At 36.7% G+C, this 20,608-nt stretch overlaps 1 protein-coding gene across 3 annotated transcripts in view; it reads left to right on the plus strand.

Annotated features, from left to right (window-relative positions):
• Positions 1 to 20,608, plus strand: part of LOC6575325 (lachesin) — a 148,075-nt gene that overhangs the window by 22,969 nt on the left and 104,498 nt on the right. For all 3 annotated transcript variants that reach the window (XM_015167921.3, XM_044007933.1, XM_044007932.1), the window contains exon 2: positions 11,885 to 11,957. The gene's annotated coding sequence lies outside the window, so the exon portion shown is untranslated. The remainder of the gene's footprint in view (positions 1 to 11,884; positions 11,958 to 20,608) is intronic.

Here is a 20,608-nt window from a genome sequence, read left to right on the forward strand (position 1 = left end):
GCAGGCGACTAATATTGACATTATCTGCCGCTTCCTTTCTTCAGACATGGCGTAAATCCTTTTTAACGTTCACTCGCCGAATCGTTAAATCTGGCCCCAAATGCCGTTGCGTGTCTTCATATTTAAATTGCCGTTGGTGAAAGCGCAGCGAATATGTTCGAATAGCGATACCCTGTATCGATACCCTGTATCGCCGTTCTCGTCATTTGGCTAGCTGCAATTCACGTTATTTGTGCGTCCTGCCGTGTCTCTGACATATGGCCAAGCGTTTTGTACGCTCATTTTGCTAGCCAAGCCCCCGACTATTTGAGCTGGCCCATACATCAGTCGCCAGCTGGACGAGCTCTCTTAGCATATGCGTCGCCCTTTCTCTCTGCCTGTATGTGTGTGTGTGTGTGTATGTGTGTCTACACAGATTACAGTCAGGACATGGCGTTGATGTCAAAAATACTGCGTTATTTGTTTAGCTGCCCGCCGGCTCAACTTGGACCCAACAACACTGGGAGAAAAGAGTACGAACTACTGAGTTTGAATTAGGCAAACTACAAGGTTTGGCTAGAGGTGGAAATTGTTGTTGAAATGTTTAATGAATTTCGATTCATTTTAAATGAATTTAATTGAAATGAAGTTATTGAATATTGAAAGCTTTGTGATTCTGTATAAGTTAAGTTAATATATATTTATAACAATGTATCTAAATATATTTACTAAATTAATTATTATTAATTTTATTGGATTCAATTATTTCAATATAAACCTCTCAACAATATTTTCTTCTGAATACCAAATTAATTATTAATTTGATTAAATTCGATTATTTCAATATTACCTTCTTTGCATTCATTTCTGTCAGTGTAGCATTTGCCTTTTGGGTTGTTGTTAACTGGATTCTGTATGCTGTTTGTTGGGACTCATTCTGTTTGGATGACTATGCATTTCATTTGATATGACGGCGCACACACACAGACCTACACATACTCACGCACGCACACTCGCTCACAATGATGTATGAGAGTGGCCCAAAAGGTGACTTTCATTTTATTTGCCGCTGCAGTTTGCCATGTGTCAGACTTATCTATGCAGAAAATTGAATGCCATATATAGAGGTGCGATATCCTGTAGACTTTTTTTTCCCTTTTCGTAGTGTGCACAGTGCTTGCCATTGTCAGCGTACGCCATAATAATGCGTTGTCACGTGCCGTGTCCAGCCCCTTACTCCTGAACCCTGCCCCGCCTACCCACACTCACAGCCTCGCCCCATGTTTCGTGGCTCACAAATTGATTGTATAGATTTTGATATTAAGGATTAGAAATCAACACAGCTGCGCATCTTTATTGTTCCCTTCCTCTTGTGTGGGCGAGCATCAAGGGGCGTGACAGGATGAATCTGTCCGAGTGTGTGATTGTGTGTGTGTGTGTGAGCTATGCTTCATAGTTTGCCCAGCTCAAGCCAAAAATTTTCATCGCCTTTGAATTGCATTCGCCGCACAATTTTTCCGAGCTTTAAAGGCTCTGCACTTAGGCTCCGTCATTGAATTCAATTGGTTTATATATATTATATATATGTAGAATATCTATATAGAGTATATATTTATACTATATTTGTGTATAAAGTAAATATTTTCTTGGGTTTATTTTTGTTTTATGTCGTGTCTCTTGAACCCTTTACAAGCAAGCGTTGCAAAAAGGCAATTTTCGTAGTTGCATCTTCCATATTAGACAACTTATACACACACAGACACACACAGTCAATCGCTTCGATGTTGAACAAAATTGAATTTTTAAAAATTGTCCCAGCTCGGGAGGCAGCCGGAAATATGAAAGCTCCAGCAGTGGGGCGGCCAACCTCTTTGCAATACGGCAATACGCTCCACTACGTTTTGCTGCACTATAAACACATTCACTTATACACTCACACACACACACACAAACACACACATATCTACAAATTTACAGTTTCTTTGGCTAGCGCACATCATCAACAACATCTTCCTTTCGGCACTGTACAAAATCGATGCACATTGCGAGTGTCCTTGCCCTGGATACCCTACAAAATGCAGTAGTTCTGGAATTTGCAGCGCCTTGAATGCGTCTATTGCTCACAGCTCGCTTGTAATTAAAGTTTAAAGTTGAAGTCTGTAACATTTTGCAATTAATTAAGAGCGAAACTATGAACTTTGTGCGAAATATCTTACCGCAAGCTAAAACTTGTAGCTCAACAATTTCTTAAGTTGTTGAGAAGCCAAAATTACTGACGTATTACAATTTATGTATGATGGTGTTATAGTTTGAATAATACAAGTAAATAAAATGTATTAGTCTTGCATGTAAGATTTATGGTAATAATTGTTATGTTTTCTGATATAAGTATGTAAAGTTTGAAGTATGATTTATTTATATATATTTAAGTGAATATATCTTTTAAGATTCTGTTTAAGTTTTCTTAAAGCAAAAATCATAAACTGCTTTATTTTTATTTTATTTATTTTATTTTATTTTATTTTTTTTGTACAGTAAAGTCTTATACTATTTTCACATTAAAAGCAAAAAAAAAAAAAATAAATAAATAAATAAAAATAAAAATCCAAGTCCGTATTATTATGGCCTTACAGGATATCTACTAAGGTAATGCTGCCTTGGAACTTGATTTTCTTCTTCAGCTTGTTTTTCTATCTTTTGTTGGCTTTAGTTGCGCTTCATTGCATTTGCAGTAAGCAGAGTGGCAGACATATGTATATATAAGCATATGTATACACATATACAGACATATACATATATGTATCTGTGATTGTGTATGTGTGTGTAGATTTTGTTTAATTCGTTGTCAGAAATACGCGACTATTGTCTGGCTGTCTTTGGCTGTCCAACTCTGTTTCCCTCTCTTTCTCTCTTCGCTCACTCTCTCGCTCGCTCTCACTTCAGTTGGCCCGCTCTTCGTCTGTCTCTGTCTACTCGTTTTTCTCTCGTCCTCTGTAGCTGTTGCATTAGACTTCGCTTCTAATATCTGCTGCAATTTGTTAACCGAGTATATTTTAAAATATTCTGTTTTCTTTTCTTTTGTTTTTAACATATATTGTTTTTGAAAAGGCGAACGAAATTTTTTTTTTTAAATTTATTTTCATGTTTTACGCTGTTTTGTTGCATATTTCATTTTGCGCCTTTTAGTTATTGCCATTGTTGCAACGATTGTTGTTGCTGCTGCTGCTGCTGTTACAATTGTTTTTGGCACTCTGTAAAATATGCAACATATTTTGCATGCTGATTTTGTTTGTTTTTTGCGTGGAAAAGCGGCAACAAAAGCGCTAATAAAAAATAAATTGCACATGCGGGCGAGCATAACACAAACACACATACACACACACAGAGAGAGACACACACACTCGTATACCCATCAGGCACAACAAAGCAGCTAGAAAAGGGAAATAAATAAAAAATGTAATAACAGTTGCTGACACTGTTTTAAGCATGCGGCATTTAAGAGTTTTTTTTGCTAGATATCCCAAATTTATCTATATATGCCACTTTTACTCAAAAGCAATCTCTACATATAGCCATTATAATCTGCAATACATTTATAACTACACCATTGTGTAAACTGAAAAAGCCTTTAAAATATTTGACCTTAAAGTGTGAAAAATGCGGGGCTGCAGCTTTTTTTTGCATACAATATACAATAGAATACGGTATGCGGCATACGATAAACGGTATACGATAAACGATAGTCAGTATACGGTATATGATATACGATATATAATATATGGTGATCGGCTTACAATATATATACGATATACCGTATACCATATCCTAACTACCGTACGATAATTTACGATTTAAGATATAGGCATGTATATTTTTATACGATATAAAATATACTGTATTCGCTAGACGATATTCGATTTGTATTTAATTCACGATATAGATATTACGATTTACGATACACGGCATGCATATATGTATACGATATACAATATCCTGTATACAATTTTGTAGATGATTCTATTTGCATACGATTCACAATTTTGAATTTAGGATATACGGCATGCATATATGCATGCCTGATATATGTATATACGATATACAATATACTGTGTACGATATACGATATTCGATTTAAGATATCTGATATACGATATATAATATTCCATACATAAACATATATGATATTTGACTTACGATATACGATATAGATATTCAATATACAATATTCAATATACGATATGTGATATGTGATATGCGATATACTGTTTATGGCATCTGTTATACGGTGTACATATTTGGCAAAGGGTAGCAAACCAATAAACACTTTTCATCTGATCAATAATTCTATTTCATAAATATGTAGCTTGTGCAACTGAGGATGACTAAGGTAAAATTAGGTGAGCGTAAAATAACTGTAAAACTGTTTTGATGCTTCATTTAATTCTCACGAATTCCAGAGATTTTCTTCTAGGAATTCAACAAAGGAGAACATATAAGAGATGCTCATATAAATTTATTTATAATAAAAATATCATATAAGCGAGTCGGTTGTTAAGAGGTATATAACTGGAGACTAAATAGTGCTAGCTTGCTGTGCTATGCAGCAGAATAACGAGTTTAATTTAGTTACATACATATTTTAATTAAAGACTTTCGCTCAACTTAACTTAGGAGCATTTAAGCTTTAGCTAAGGTTTTCTTTGGCAGCATTAACTCAATTATGCAATAGGTTCCGTTTCATTAAATCTGCTTTGCCGCACATGCAACGGACACCGCAATACACACAGAAAGCACACAGCACACATATACACACATGCACACTTATGGCCCCAGGCCAAGGCACTTAATCGCTTAAAGTTGTTCAACAAAAGCAGCAGGCAGAGCTCAACTCGAGCCTGGCAGCCGCCGGCAACAACAACTGCTTGTTAAGTGCTAGTCAGCCTCTAAGTGCACACACACATATGCATATATGTATATATATATATATGTATATGTTTTATGTGTGTGTGTGTGTGCATGTGCAAATGCAAAAGGGCGTAAAATTTTAATTGAGCTTGTGCCCTCAAAAGTAGGCAATGCTTTTTTGTTGTTTTGTACTTTGCTGCTGCAGCTGCAACAACCTTGAAAACTCAAAAGCAAGCGAGCAACAGCAGCAGAAAAAGTACATATCAATCAGTGAGCGGTTGCTCACACACGCTCACTCAGGCACACACACACACACACATACAGAGTGCAACTATTATTGTCACACTTTTGTTGTTGTTATTTCTGCTGCTGCTCTGCTATTACTTCAGCTAGTGCGCATCAATTATTTATATTCAATTTGTTGTTTTCGATTAGACCACTCAAATCTGGCATTCATAAGCCCTTGTGCTTGCCCGCTAGAAATGGAAATGAATCAATGATTCAGTGAATGAATGAATAACAGCAACAGAATGAATGCCTGGCATTGACTGTGAGCTCGCCGTTGTCTGTTGTCGCCAGGCAATTAAATTCCGCAGCGCAGCGACAAAAATAAAGGTGGCATCGACAAAGTTGTTCAGTTGCTGCATGAAAAGATTTTACAATATTTTGCATAAATGTAAGCTCGTGTGTGTGTGCGTGTGTGTGTTTGTGTGTGAGTATCCTTTGTCCTGGCTGCTGCCAAAGCCTTGTCAGCTTCACGCGTGAGCTGCTACTTGTGTGTTGGCAAGATATTGCAACAGCAACTACCTCACTCACTCTCCCACTCTCTCTTTCACTCTCTCTTTTGCATAATCGCTGCGAAATTGCATTTTGCGGTTAAAGCGTCGCTTGATATGCAATCATAGCAGCATATATTTATAATATATTATATATGTATAAACATAGATATAATTATATATATGTGTATGTATATACATAAATGTTTTCCATTTATGCATGTCAGTTGCTTTGGTGTTAAAATACAAAAGCTTTCTTTCATCATGGCTTATAAACTTTAAAAGATATTCAACCTTAAAATGAGTTTTATAGACAGCCTTTTGTACGATTATGCTTAAAGCAACTCATTTGATAAGTAATTTAAATAAATTCTAGAAAAAACAATATTAATTAAAACGTATAATATAAAATATGATCGAAAATTAAATAAAACAAAATTGTATATTTTAAATATTTTCTAAAAAATTAAAATGAATTGAAATACAATGTTTTAACTTTCTTAATTTAACAAGCACAAAATTATCTTAAATTAAATAAAATAATCATTGTAAAATTAAAAAAAAAAAAAAAAAAAAAAATTTAAGCCAAATACGTGACAAATCTTAAAGTAAAATACGAGCTAATAATAATATAATATAAATTAATTAAATAATAAATAAATAACATAATTTTTCTCGTCTTTTAAAACTTTCGTGAAAGTAAGCAGCAATTTTTTAAAATACATTAAGCTCTTTTCTTTAAGAGATGCAAAAGGGAAAATAAAAAGGAAAACAACCTGAATTTGCAACAAAATGTACTTTTCATGGTATCTGATCAACTGTCGCACCTGGCACACCTGGCTCAACTTTTGTGCTTATATTTGCTCCAAAACAAAAGGCTTATAAATTATTTACTGCTTATAAGACAATCCAATCTTATGTACACACACACATTCAGACATACAACTGGAAGCTCAGGCGAGCAAAAAAGTTTCGTAAACAAAAACAAAGCGAAAAAAAAATTTTCATATATGTGTATATATATAAATATAAAATAAGTGTAGATATATTTTTTCCCAGCATATTACAATATTTCTTTAACAAAAAATGTTGAGCAAATTTTGTATTTGCTTTTATTTGACTGGCAAAAATCTGAAATTCTTTATAGAAAAAACTGCGCCTAATCACAGCTTTGTTAGATTTGAAACCAAAGCCGATCGCCCGGGCTTGATTGCAGTTACCTTAGCCATATATCCTTGAGCCTTGTGCTTATTTGCTAGGGTCTGGTGCTAGTTGCATTTACCGTTGCCTGCTGCTGTCGCTGCTGCTACTGCTGCTGCTATCTTAAGACCTGCCTCGGCATTGCATTCAATTTGGTTCTGGTATTAAGTTTTCAAGCTGCAGCTTGAAACTTGATAAATAAATTACTTGCCAGCCTGACAGACAGATGGCCGGACGGCAGTGGCAGCGGCAAGGAGGCTTCACGCTATAGCCAGCGGACAGTCGAAACGAAGGACAGACGCACAGATGGACAGACAGCAGGCAGCGCCAGCAGCAGCAGCAGCAGCAGACTTCGCACTTGCACTTTACACTATTCTTAGAATTATTGCAGTCAATTGAAGCTCTGGACGAGCTGTGCAAGCCAAGCGAACGGGAATGGCTGGAGAGAGCAGCAGAAAAAGTAGTCGAAGGGTGAGCAAGAGGTAGGACTAAGTTAGCTGCTGGATAAAAATTGCTATTTGTAGTTGTTATACACTCGAAAAAAACTAGGCTGCTTTAGTTTTTGCCACAGAATGTGTAAGGCCTAACTAAAGATATCTGGGAGTGACATACATAGCTAAAATTTTAGCGGAAAATTTGAACTGTGATTTATTAAATTTTGTGTAAAGTGTGAACTTTTAGTAAAGCTATAAAAATTGTATTATGAAATATTTGTGTTTAGTTAGTTTTTCCAGATATTAGGAATGCAAAAAACAAATTATTTCTCACGAATTAATTTTTTAATATATATAAAACATCGATTGAAAATAAATTTCACTTACATTTCTGTAGTATTGTGAAATAATTGTAATTTAATAATTTAAAATTGATAAAAAAAACATGAGTTTAATTTGATATATCGATCAGATTAGATTATTTATAAATGTATATACATAATTAAAACCTTTATATCTACATAACCTTCATACTCCAAATTACAGTTAGCGCATCAAATATTCGCCTATCTGAAGTCGACTTTTTTTTTTTGCATTCCATTTTCTCTCTTATTGCAATTTGCCTCAGAGCTTTAGAAAATATTTGTATTTCTTAGCAAGCGGCGTAAATATCGACTCGACTCGGGTCGAGCTGAGTTGAGTTGAGTCCGAGACCGAGTCCGAAAGTCGTTTGTGCAAATGGAAACTTGGTTGAATCAGGCAGCGGCTCCAGGAGCCATTGGATACGGTGCTTGGCCCTTCAACTTTATGTGTGTGTGTGTGTGTGTGTGTGTGTGGGCTGTGTATTGAGCCGCTTTCGGAGGGTTTAAGTACAGGTCGCTGGCATTAGCATGGCGCCGCGTTCAACCGATTGCCTGACTTTGACTAATGCTCAGCCTGGGCACAGGCACAGGCACAGGCTGAATCCCTTTCCCGACGCTGTTCGTGCAACAGTTTTATTGATTTTGTGCTTGAAATTGATTTGGTGCCATAATTCAAGGCGGACGCGTTTTGGGCTAAAATGTGCGAACTGACTTTCAATCAATTTAACGCATAATTCCTGATGGATTTAATCGTAATTGATGATTGATTACGGCAACACAACTTTTGCGCGCGGTTCTCTCTCTCTCTCCCTCTTGAGAATCACGAAACAACTTAGTGATTGTGTGTGTGTGTTTGCGAGTGGGTGTTAATGGGTGTGTGTGTGTGTGTCTGTGTATCTTCCTCTTGCTACAATTTGTGGCGCACACACTTTTGGTCGGCATTTAGCCGTAATATTGTGTAATTTATATTCGCTTAGCTTAATCGAACTTAACTCCGGCCCACGCTGTTACCTGCCAGTTGGCTGATACGACGGCCACGCCCACCCACTTACTCCAGCCACCACTTTTTCATTATAGCCGTGACATAAATCAATGTCGGATTCGCGGTGGCCGACCGGCTCTGTCGAATTTATATCTATCTATCTGCATTCATTGCTCAGATTGTGGACAGCGGTTGACATCAAAGCTGCACTCGATTTTAATTAAATGTATGACATGCCACTCCCCCCTCTCTCTCACTCCAACAGCCCCTCTCTCTGCACGCACAGCTTTGCTTGTGGCCGCTTTTCAATTGCTATGCAATTCCTTAATGCTTCTTCCTTTTTTATTCTCTCTCTTTTTATACCCTGAACCCATTTTCAATGGGAAATCAGGGTATAATGGTTTTGTTGAAATGTATGTAACAGGCAGAAGGAGGCGTGGCAGACCCCACAAAGTATATATATTCTTGATCAGGGCGACGAGCTGAGTTGATTTGGCCCTGTCCGTCTGTCTGTCCGTCTGTCCGTCTGTCCGTCCGTCCGTCTGTCCGTCTGTCCGTCTGTCCGTATGTATGAACGCGTCGATTTCAGAAGATATAAGAGCTAGAGACTTCAAATTTTTTTTTAAATGTTCGTAATTACAGCGCGCATATCAAGTTTATCATTAAAAATCGATAACTCATCCCGATCTTTTTTATCGATAAAAAACCTTATCGAAAACCAGTTATAACATTATATCTTCTACACCTTTATTGCTAGAGTCTCCAAATTTTTAATGTATGCCTATATGCAATTTATACAATTTCGGTTTTTGTTAAAATTTACCCCCCACCCTTAAATTCACCCCCCTCACCCCTCACTTTTGTAAAAAGCGTATTTCAAATACTAGAGACTTGTGCTTTGGCAACTACATGCATATCCATGTCATAATCATAATCTGAAAGTTTCATGAAGATCGTACGTCCACAAAAAAGTTATTAAGCAATTAAGTTCCGATAGTAAGCGCTCACTGCCGCCCATGCGTGTTTATGCCTGTGTGTGTATATGTATGTAATTGTTTGTTTGTGTGTGTGTGTGTGTGTGTGTCTGTGTGTGTGTATGTGTGTATGTATGTGTGTGTATGTATGCCTGTGTGTCGTGCGTGCGTGTGTGTGTGTGTGCGTGTTTCTTGTGTAAGCTGAAAGACGCGAAAAATTATTGAAATAGCTATTACTCCAAGGGTTCAGGGGATCTCGTAGTCGAGTAGTCTCGACTAGAGCTTTCTTACTTGTTTTTTTTTTTTTTTGTCGCTTAGATTCGTTGTACCCTCCATGTAAATAAAATGCAAAGCTCTGCCATTTGCGCTGAATGCAAAAAGCATTTTATGTAACTTACCTAGTAATTTCGGCCTTTGAAGTGACTTTTTTTTTTTTTTTTTCATACAGCAAAGTCCATTAGGTTTCTGGCGCAAGTTGCCATGGATATGCATATTTGCATATTGATGAAACTTAATTTTGTAAAATTCATAACATATTTTCTATGTTTTAATATGGTTGAAAGCAGTTGGCTTACAATTATTAGCAATTGCTGGTAAATACATAAATATATAAAACAATAATTAATTTAAAATATATTTAATATAAATATACAAATATTTCCTCGTTTATTCAATAATTAAGGATTAAACTTTACTATAAAAAATAATATCAAAATTTTTTTGTATTTTAATTTTGTGTTTTATTTATTTTTTTTTTTATTTTATTTTTTATTTATTTTTTTTTTTTAATTTTCATGTTTTTAACATTAAGTTAATTTATATTTGTATATTTTATTATATATATATTTTTTTAAATATATTTTTGAATTTTTTATTTATTTATTTTTTATTCACTTAATTATTATTATATATTATACAAATTTGAAATTTGAAATTATGATTTATGCCCAACGTTGTTTTGTGTGAGAGAGAGTGCATTCAGCTGTCGTCTTCTTCTATCTTCGATATTTTCTGTTGGTTCTTCTGTTTGTTTGTTTGTTGACTCCTTTTTTATTTATTTTTTTCCTCAGCATCCTTTATAATTTTAAGCTTTTTGCCGGAACAGTTTTTATGCGCATTTTTCTACAGACGCTGTCTGTTGAAATCAATGTGAGCTGCGTTGAGTCGCTAGCCTCAACTACCCCTAGAATCAAGCCCCATGTTAAGCCATACCCTTGCTACCCCTTTGCTGTTGCTCTGCTGCCCAGCTACCCAGCTGCCCAACTGCCGTCTGTGATTTCGCAAAGTGCGGTGATGTCCTGTTCGTCCTGTTCCGTTTGGTGCAAGAACATTTTATTTAAACACATGTTCGTAAATAAATACACACACACAGATATCCTTACGTATATACATGTATGTATATATGTATGTATGGCTGGTGTCAGGTAAACCGAAACGCTTTAAATCTCCTTGTCCAAGCCGTCTGCCCTAGTCTCTTTGGCTGGCTATTTGCCTGTGCCAGCCTGCGCAGATAGCTTACATTTGGCATAAAAAGGACTCGCAGCGTACATATATATGTATTTATACATAAAAAAATAAAAATAAAGGCCAACAACAACAACAGCAACAAGAACAGCAAACAGCATGTTAAAAACAGTTTTATGCACTGCCAGTACAAAACTGAAATAAAATAAATGTGCTCGCCGTTCGTCTGTCCGTTCAGCTGTCTGTCGGTCTGTCCAACTGGTTGGTCGCTTGGTTTGTTTGGCTGAATGGCCCACGCCTCAATGCCTGGCCATGTCGTTGCTGGTCTGCCCAAAAACTGAATGACAGAAAGAGAGAAGGAGAAAAAGAAAGAGAGAGGAAGAGAGAGAGAGAGAGAGAATCTGCTTTAAAAAGTGATTTTAACACGCGCGTACACATCAAAATAAACGGACAGAAAACCGTCGACACTTTCACAAGAGAAAGAAAGAGAGGAAGAGTGAGAATGAGAGAGAGAGAGAGAGGGTGTGAGAGAAAGGGGCAGAGTGAGCTACAGCAGCTCGTAGCACAGATCGTAAAGTACGCACAAAGCAAAGCAGAGCAAAACAATTTTTATGCCTCGATAGAAAAGCGTTTGGCTGTCAGCTTTTACCTTTCAGTTCGATATACGTACAGCTATTCAATTTGGCAATACACAGCAAGAAAGCAGACACTAGAACTTGCCATGAAAAGTGAGCCTAAATGTAACTTAACAATGAAATTATATTTGTATATATTTAATTATATTAAATTGTATTTTCTTTCATTTCAGCTTCTACTTATTTCCTTCTCTCTAAACGGGAACAGAAATTGGAGATATTGGACTCTAAATACATTTCATTAAAGTACGTATTTACTTATATATATGTGTATATTTTATTTTTGATGATCATCTAATATTTATTAAATATAAATAAATATCTGTATTATAAATAGGTTTTTAATTTTTTTTTTTTTTTTTTTTTTTTTTTTTTTTTTTTTTTTTTTTTTTTTTTAAATTCATTTATTGCAGCTTATTGTCTGAGACTATTTAGCGCATTATTGACTTAAACCTTAACTTAGATTATGGGCTAGAAGCCAGTATTTACATATTTACAATTCTTAACAACATTTAAGGTCTGTGGTCTAAGGGATGAGATCTTTTAAGCCTTCGCCTACTGTTGTTTACTGCCAGGTCAGTAGCCAGTGGATTTGGGTGTGCTAAGATTTTTATTTTTTTAAATAATGCCATAATAAATGCCTTGCTCTTTCGCCTAATTGCCTACTGAGCTTTGTTTTTATTATATATACAAACTAATTTTGTTTATCCTCATATATCTCACGAAATATAATTTTCCGTACCCAATTCTTGCAGTGTAACGAGGCGTTGCTTTTGCTGGTTTTACAATTTGCAGCTTTGGCAAAACGTTTGAGTTAATGAATTGAAGCTGTTTGTCCTGGCTTAGTCATACCCTTTAGCAGAGGTAGTTTTTGCACTCTCCAGTTTATCTTTATGTTAGCTAACTGCCAGCAATTGAAGTTGATTGAAATTTTTTTTATTGATTAATTGATTGATGGAGTTCAAGTGTGCATAGGCATGAGCTCTATGTGCTCTGTGTGTGTGTGTGTATGTGTGTGTTTAGTTTCGGCTGCTGCTGCAGGCCAAAATGTTAAAAACTAATCAAAATGCAGCGCAACTTAATTGAAAGAGGCAGCAGAGGCAAATATTGCTGTGGTTAGGCCTAAAAAAATACTAAAAAAAAAGAAAGGAAAAAAAAAAAGCAAACGCGTTACCGATGCGCGCTACCTGTATTTGGCCTACCTGTGGGAATTTTAGCAATTACGCTAAAAGCAATTGAGAAAATAAAATAAAGTCGAGCAAACAGGCCAACAACCACGAAAAAAAAAAGAAGCAAGCACTGAGTCAGACTGTCTTCGCTTTAACACAAAGAGCTGCCGGTATAGTCAGCCACACACACACACACACACACACACACACACACACACACACACACACACACACAGGCACACAGGCACACACACGTATACTTAACCAAACAAAGGGTATTCTTTTCCGCGTTAGTCCCCAAAGAAATATATATGCATTTAGTACAAGCCGTAAGAGCTTTGAGGTTAGTCATGAAATGCCATTTTGTGGCTTTCATTTTGTTACAATTTAGTGGATTATATTGCAAATAATACGCCGCGCTCTTTACAGGGTATTGTAATGGGCTAAATTGAATGGAAACTTCAATATAAAGCATGGGTCGTCAGTGATTGCTTAATAATTTTTGCCATAAGGGGGTGCATGGTAAAGCGTCATCTCGAATATTTTAAATTACAGGGTATACTCAGAATAGGTAATTTGTTTATGCCAATAAATTTTTTTTATTGCCTTAAGTTTCAGAGGTTTTTTTTTGCCATGAATCAAGAAAAAATCGTGAAAATAGGGTAATGCTCAGTCGTTCACTTGTATTTCTGTTCCAAATGAATGAAATGAAATGTGTACCATAAAATGTTTTAATATTTATCTAAACTTTATTTTATATATTTATAAATTTAGTTTAACTGAGCTGCCCTTTTTGTAGGGTATCTCATAGTCGCCTCGTTGTATTTCGCTGCTCAGATTCGTTCACAGCTTTTTTTCGGGCCTGTCTGAGTGTGCTACAATCAACTTAAACTTAGATTACACGAGCGCCGACGCTAAGCTCTGGCAAAATGTGTGCCAGAGTCGCGCAAAGGTGCTAGCCGCAGCTCCCCAAGCCACGCCCCTAACCGCACAGCATTCGAAAGGCGTGGGGTGGTGCGGCTCTCTTTGCTATTAGTATTTAAAATGGGATTTACCTGGGGTTTTCACGCCTCGCACTCTCAGCACTTAGCACACTTTTAATTTGATTTAATGTGTCTACGCGCCGCGGATCAGCATCTACTATTTGCCATCTCGCTCGCACTCATCACGCGCCGCAACTCGTTTTGCTCATGTGTCTCTGTGTCTGCCTCGATTGTTGCGTAAATGTAACAAACGTGTTTGCCGGGTTTCCTCCCTTCTCTTTCCCTATCTCTCTCTCTCTCGCACATTTTTGTTTCCATTTGTGTGAATTAAATTCTGCAGCGCTCAAAAGTAGGCAACCCTTTTCCCCAGCGACAACTTGTGGCTGAAACTGGAAAGTCGCTTTGTTGTTTTACCTTTTTTTCTTTTTTTTTTCCAAGTGTGGTCTTCCTGCTGGCTTGGCCAAGAATTTAAAATAATTTCTTGTCAACTACTCTGTGGAAATTATTAATGGACGGGAATGCTGTTATCGGGTGAAGAATCTCAGAGGCTATAAATGAAAAATATCCATGAATGCCATGAGATTAATATGAGTCTATATCTTAGTTTGTCTCTCTGATATTCTGATAGGCTAGTATAATCTAGTATACGGAGCATTTGCCAGTCAAGCCTGTTTATAAACTTGAGATTGTTTAATAATAAGTATCGGTATAAGTATATAAGAGCAGCTTACATAGCTTATCATATTACAAGCATGTGCAGGGTATCTGAGAGAAATTAAAAAACTTTCTTTAGGGAATAAATTTATTAGATATCCCAGCATATATAATATAGTTAAACAAATTCCTTTTTAAACCGGATATAGACTATCTATAAGTCGAGCATTTACATGCTAATTTATAAGCTGTTGTTGTTGCTGTTGTTGTTGGTGCTGCTGCTGCGTTGGCTTGTCTTTAATGCTAATTTTATTCCGGCTCTATTTGAGTTCTTTGCCTGCCTGCTTGCCTACCTCGCCTGGGTTGGCCTCGCCTCGCCTCGCCTCGCCACGCCTCGCCTTGCAGCTGGGCCAGATCAAAGCCAAGGCAAATTTAGTGCCGGCGGCAACTGCTTTGAACTTGCGCCTTCTTGTCTGAGTCTTGTCTTTGCTCTTGGCTTAACCGCAATTAAAACAGATTTCTTGTTGATGTTGATGTTGTCTTTCGTAAATTTGTGTAAATCAATTGTATGCGTAGTTTAAGCAATTAATTTATCCGCATTTAAATTGGATTCCCTGCCTGCAACGCTCAGCCACTTGTGACTTTCTACAGGTGAATTTACTAGCTCTCTTGATTGAGAATAATTTAAAGCTAATGCTAAGAAACTGTTAAGTTTGGATAATCATTTTGGGTCTTGCCCAAGTCAATGGCATACTTTAAAGTAAATTTTTTTTAAGGAATCTTAGGGCTCTCCTTCCTTCTTTCTCTAAGCTAGATTTTATATTATTTGAGAAAATGGAATTTTACACATAGGAAAGTCATAGACCCTAACTAAAAATAGATAGGTTAAGTGAATATTAAATTAGGTTAGACTGCCAAATCGTAGGCATATCTTAATTTTAATAAAAGAAAACAGACAAGAATGTGGAAGTCAAACGTAACCAACTGAAAAATATTCGTGAAAAATGCCGAGGTCTGCTAAGAAATCAATTTCCTCATTTCCATTCCCACTTCTGATGTCTGCCTACCCTAGCTAATATACCCTTTTTCCATAGTACGATGTATATACATATTTCACGAGGTTCACATCCTCTATACCAACTAATATACTCCTTTCACATAGCGAATGCATATAAACACTTTCACAAATTTGAATTTAGCTTTGATTTATATTATTCATTTGACCTTTATATGACATTTATACACATACATATATAGATATCCCGTTATACATATTTAAAAAGGTTATTTAACGCATTCTGCTGGCATATCTGAGGACATCTATTATGATATATAAAATTTATGAACTAGCCGAACGTTTATAACACGCTGGCAGCTCACTTAATTTTGGTAACTCGGGGAATTCCAGCTAAGGTTGATAAATTGAATAAATAATGAAATGTCAACAAATTATTATTAGACATTGATATGCGTTATGAAAACAATTACTATGAGGGACATGAAACATTTGATTTGGGGAGTTTATTGGTGGGAAAGGGAATGGGCTGGAAAGACAATTCAGGGTAAAAGTAGTTTGGGAAAAGGAATGGCACTAGCAGGAGGTATGGTATGGCCTATATAACCTTGTTCGACTGTCCTTCATAAGGTTCTTTCTTTGTAGCATGTGAAGAAGAAGTCGTTGCTGAAGATTTGAAATTGATGGTATTTGATTCGGGAATACACAGACCAATTCTGAATATTAATTCAATTTTTTCTTTTGAATAAATTTTATTCAATTAGATAACCTATAAAAAATGGCTAAGAAAGTGCATCTGAAAGAAAAGCCATTCAACAAATAGACTCCCATTCGTATAGTCCATATTTCCGCGCAACTGATTCGCTATAAATGCTTGAAATATCGGGTATTTTCAAGAACAGTAACATCCTTCCTTGTTTAGCTCTCTCAAACTAGAACTGTCAAGCATAAGAATTTTATTTGTAGACCGCATTCAATATTAATGATAATCATATATCATTTCAACGACTTGATGATATAGTACTTAATCGATTCTGAAGCATATTGTGCCCATGAATTTCTGGTCCCGGAACTTGTTCAGCCTCTCATTAGCTAGGGAGCACATGTTGTCGCTGCGCCAATAAGTAGGCAATTGTTCTACACACTCGTAAATGCTTTGCAGCATGATTAATATGCTTGCGCAGCAACTACTACAACGATATCAATGTGTGTGTGTGTTTGTGTATACACCCTATGCAGACATTGCGAGTCTGTCTGCTAGTTAATTTATAGACTTATCAACACTTAATCACCGGAAAAATGGCCTGGCGCCTGTGTGTAAAATTGCAGAGAGAGTATTACGAGCCATATACCAAAGGCCAGTGCCACGCATGTTGATTACACTGACAGAAACTGGCGAGTGTGTGTGAGAGAGAGAGAGAGGCTTGGTGTGTGTGTGTGTGTGTGTGTGCGTTTGCCAGAGGCTTAATAGTTGTTAGTTAGTTGTGCGTGCGGCTTTGCAACTTCTTTTGCTGCTTGTGTCTTTTCTCGGCGGCGCTGCGACGTAACATATTTGCCGTAATTTATACTTTATAGCCTACCGAGATATGAAAAGTCACACAGTAAATATACACACGCACACCCACACACACACGCTCGCACACCCACTCGCATACATATTCAGTCGCATTATAGCTGAAGCAATATTTTTTCCAGCGAACGTTCAACATGTTGACTTTTATGCCATTTGCTGCGGTTACGAAGCTAACTGTGGTCAGACATGTTGCTGTTGTTACTGTTGTTGTTGTTGTTGCTGCTGTTGTTGTTGTTGATATTTATGCGTGCGTATAAATAACATGGCTTCTGCATGCGGGTTTATATTATTAGATTTACGTTGATGCTGCCCTATAAACATGCTGCCACATGTCGAAATATTTAAATAACCAGCCAGCCACAAAGAGTTGACTGCATAATTGAAGTCGTCGCTCGGACGCATCGCCAGCGACCTTCAATCATGATTGCCATCAAGCGGCAAAAGTAGCAAAACGAAAAAGAGAAAAAGAGAAAAAAATGTTGATAGCACGCGTCCGTCATAAAGTTGGCAACAGTGGGCCAAGTTCTAACAATTGGCCGGGACAATTGCTGGCGATTTGCTAGCCGCATCAATTTCGTGTTGCCTTTGCCCTCTATCTGGCCATCTATGAGGAATACATATGTATATAGACACAGATATTTATATACCACAGTCCACGTCTGCCAATTGCACGCGCGCTCAATCTGTGGCAGATGTACGAGCATCAGAATTGTATTTGATGATTCCAAACACACACTCACACACGCACACATACACACGCACATCAAGTCTTTCGGTACGCCTATCTGTTTGCCTTTCTTTCTTTCTTTGCCTAATGATTGCAACAACGTGACGCATGAGAATTTGTATACCCTGTGCAATTTGGGCGGAATCAAAAGGTTATGAAAGATCTGCAAACTGTGATAAATTGGAATAGAGGATTTCATACAGTTATCAACTTGGTTTTGTAGAATTTTTAAAAGCTTCTTCATTGTAAAAAATTTGCATCATTTACTGCTTAAAATATGATAATTAAAATCAGTTGTTCCGCTACATAAATAATCAGAGTTTTAGACCCAGTCAGTCAATCAATCAATCAGAGATTAAGGCAATTCAGTAATTCCATCAGTCACTAGATTTAATAGTCTTGCGGGAAGTCAATGAGTCACTTAACCAAGCAGTCTCTCAATCTTAATCAGTCATTTAATCAGACTGAATCAGTCAGTCAATCAGTAAGTTATCAGTCTTGCAATCGCTAAACTAATCAATCAAGTTATTAATCAGCCAACTAGTTCATCAGTCGGCTGGTCAATCTGTCAATCATTTACCTAATCAGTCAGTTAATCAGTCGGTCAAGCAATGATTTCAGCGCTCTGTGATTCAGTCAGTCAATCAGTCAATCATTTATGTAATCAATCATTTAATTTAGTTAGTCAGGTAATCGAACAAGCCATCAATCCATAATTCTGTCAATCAATCAATCAGTCAATGAATCAATCAGTAAATCGATCAAGCCATCAGTGTATAATTTTGTCCATCAATCAATCAGACAATCATTTATTCAATCAGTCAGCCAATCCATCAGACCATCCGTCTGTCCATTCCAGCATAAACAAGTTTTACAATTTGTTTCAATCAGAATTAGATTTATTGATTGACACATCTGTTAGTTTGCCAATCAATAAATCAGTCAAGCATAGCCTACACCTACATATGTAAATTAGATCGTTATACCTTTGTAACAGAGTATGTCTTAGTCTAGTTAACTCTTAAAGCTAACAACCGATTTGGTCTACGCTTCTTCTCTCTTTTCTTTCTTTTTTTCTATTTTGGATAGACCCGAAATTGTTTTTGGGTATTGCATTTGTGCTGATCTTTATTGTTGGCCGTTTGGCAAACATGTGTGTTGCGCATATGTGTGCGTATGTCTGTTCGTGTGTGTGTGCGTGTGGGTGGGTGGGTATGCGCGTTTTTGTATGCTATGGCAGCTTGATGAAGTATTGTTTATGAATCATAAACTGATTTGCTTAGCCGTAAAGGCGCGTCTGGCACTTGCCAATTGTGTTGACGTGTTTTGCATGCAAGTCGGCGAGTTCGGTTATTGAATTTTGGAGCGACTCGTCGGTCACCTTATTGAATTTTCGGTCCACCGACAACGGCACGCAACATTTTGACGCCGACTAATTTGTGCGCTAATTGCTTTAAGCCTCCCAGCCCACACAAAGCCAAATAACCGAGCTTGAATAAAAAAGAATTTGTTTGGATATGTACACACATACAAATGTATATATATATATATGAATACAAATCGCCGACGCATGAGGCATTTCTGCGGGCTTCGCGGCTCTGGCACTCGCCAGCGCCATTAAAAATTGATTTATTTTTAATTATCTGTGACGTGCCGCAAAATAATAAATATACGTGGAAATTTATTGCAACGTCAACGAGCGACAACAACGACCAGAAACGGGCCCAAGCATTCGTGTCCAAGCGCGAAAATTCCTCTTGATTGCGTGCGTGGGCGCCCCTACATATGCTGGCTGTTTAGTATACAGCCATACACGCAGAGAAATAATTGCATGGAAAATCACTGTCACTATCCAGTGTGCAATATAAGTTTCAATAAGACCTTAACTTTCTAAATATTTGTGCAGGTCTTTAATTGCCTGTTAAATGGAAGGAAACAGTTTACTCAGACATGAGCTTAATAAATTGAAGCAAGCTGCTCTCACTGCATTCTCTGACTGAAATACAATTCATAATTAGGAGCATATTTGTTAGGTAAATATATTTTTGCTGAAATTACAGCAGAAATAGAAATAGAGAGAATCATGCTGTTCATGCACTGGAAAGAAAATTGTTGGGCAAATTCTTACCTCATTTAGCATAGAGCAAATATATTGCAAATTAAAGTAAAAGTAAAATAAATTTTCAGGGTTTATTGGTTTTGTTAAAATGTATGTAACGGGCAGAAGTAGGTGTGGCAAGCCCCATAAAGTATATATATTCTTGAGCAGGGCGACGAGCTGTGTAAATTAAGTACTGTCTGATTGTCTTTATAGAATTTCAATTTTGTTTATTATATTTTATATTATTTCTTTAATTTTTTTTTTTTTTTTTTTTGTCTAAAGCTTTATTGAGAACAAAAAATAATTATGCCAAGCTATTTAGACAATTTTTGTTCAATGTGTGAGTAAGTACATAGGTCTGCTTACATACCCACACATAGGTGTGGGTATATACATACATACATAAATTTAAAAATATATATGTATATCTATATATGTATATGTGTGCTGCATGATGCGCCTCATGCAAAATATTTAGAATGAAAACCATAAACATATACCGTTAGGCACGCAAAAATACACACACACACACACACAGTCACACACACCCTCACTTACATTTTGTAGGCATATTTAACAAATGCTTTTGGTAATTTTAATGGGTCCATAACATAATTTTGTTGTCAGTGCAGTTGGCTGTTGTTGTTCGGTTGTTTGTGCGTTGTTTCAGCTGTC

Source organism: Drosophila mojavensis, unplaced genomic scaffold, assembly GCF_018153725.1.
Source record: "Drosophila mojavensis isolate 15081-1352.22 unplaced genomic scaffold, ASM1815372v1 contig_231, whole genome shotgun sequence".
Classification (NCBI taxonomy): Eukaryota; Metazoa; Arthropoda; class Insecta; order Diptera; family Drosophilidae; genus Drosophila; species Drosophila mojavensis.